The following is a 1,622-nucleotide window of genomic DNA, read 5'->3' on the forward strand; positions in this document are numbered from 1 at the left end:
CTCATCCAGTCATCAATTTTGGCCCGCGAAAATTAATTCAAAAAAACTGATCCAGAATCTTCTTGAATGCATGCCTATAAAAATTCTGCTTTACTGCCATAAAGAGAAGCCCTTTAAAGATGAGAACAAGTTTTTCTTGCTGCTCTTATTCAAAGCAGAAATATCCGTATACAAGGATGACCATGGATAAAGATGCATATGCAGGCCAAACGGCATAAAGTGTTGTCACCCATCACCAAAATACAAAAAGGAAAGAAACTAAAAGAGTAAAAACTCAAGGTGTCACATCAAGATAAGAAATTAATGTAAGCAAGCTGTGAGTGTATACATCAAGATCAACATTTTTAAAATTTAAGCATGTTAAATTTAAAGTAACATGAATCATTGACGAGGACTGCTATTCGCTAAATAACAGCATCCTCGAAGGCCATTTCCTAATTTAGTCCCTAAGCTGAAAACACTCGAAGGAAGACAGAAATACAAAACACATAAAAATAAAGACCTCAGAAACATTCTCATTATATTGATCGAAATAACAGGACGCAATGGTTGAACAAAAAAGGGAAAAAAAACAATGAGTTACCTGCCATGCACACAACTCTTTCCGACTGAGAAGTGCTTACATGTTGTAAAAATAGTTATAGAACATGATATAACATTTCTGATAGAATTGATTCCTGGAGAGGTCACACAAAAACAATAGATTAGAAACCGATAGGATATCCCACTCTTCACAGGGGACAAAATAATGTAAGAAACCACTCAGAAAGAAAATTGACACTTGTTCAATCAATCTCCCCAGTTTTCGGGTAAGAATTTCTGTTTAGGATGAGGAGGGAAGACGATAAAAAGAAAACAGCAGTTATACCCTGCAATGAATTTGTCAAAAATCTGGATAGCGTATGTAACCAGTGCCAGGGGGAAGAGATGACACGAGCTGCCCCTCACCATCACCCACAGCATATTATAGAGAAACATCTCATAAATACAGCAGGTGAGTGAACAAACAAACAAAACAATTTTGGGCCAAAAGTGGAGATGATTAAAAACAGAAGAGAAGAAAACAAAAGAGTGAATTTCTTCAATTTTGTCTGATATTCCTGAAGGTCCAAGTGTTTAACTGACTTGAAAAGTCGTTTGTTTGCATATTACTAATTATCAATGTCCTGCCGATAACTACAAAATCTTCATTATTGTTTCTCATTGGTATTACCCTTACCTATAAGAGCTCAGTGAAAATTACTTAGTTGCAAGAACGTCATGAGTTGATACCAAATTTATTATGTAACCACTTTCAGGCATCAAGGTCTTTCTCCTGATAAAAGAGAGAGGCATTTGTCTCCTCAAACCTAGAACTTTCGAGTTTAGACATGATCAAATGTTTCCATGCCAAACTTATACTGAAATGCGTCTAGCCATTGTTGTTTAATCAAAAATTTTATTTTATTGTTGCCCAATATTTTTCGGTTAAAAATTTTATTGCAAATTAATGCCCCGTTAATTTACAGTATCAATCAAATCTGGCTTTAACACCTTAATCCCTATTAATTTATATTCTACATAGCATTCTATAATACAAAGAACAAGTACTACAACAGCTCCTAATCTTCTATTTCTCTATC

The 1,622-nt window shown here is 34.7% G+C and overlaps 1 long non-coding RNA gene across 1 annotated transcript; it reads right to left on the minus strand.

Annotated features, from left to right (window-relative positions):
* Window positions 1–6: 6 nt before the first annotated feature.
* Window positions 7–952, minus strand: LOC111385171. Its single transcript, XR_002701022.1, has 3 exons — window positions 869–952; window positions 584–677; window positions 7–93 (listed from the first exon to the last, which is right to left on the minus strand). It is a non-coding gene; the product is annotated as an uncharacterized LOC111385171 (long non-coding RNA).
* Window positions 953–1,622: the final 670 nt, after the last annotated feature.

The sequence above is a fragment of the Olea europaea genome, unplaced genomic scaffold (assembly GCF_002742605.1).
Source record: "Olea europaea var. sylvestris unplaced genomic scaffold, O_europaea_v1 scaffold3096, whole genome shotgun sequence".
In the NCBI taxonomy this organism is placed as follows: domain Eukaryota; kingdom Viridiplantae; phylum Streptophyta; class Magnoliopsida; order Lamiales; family Oleaceae; genus Olea; species Olea europaea.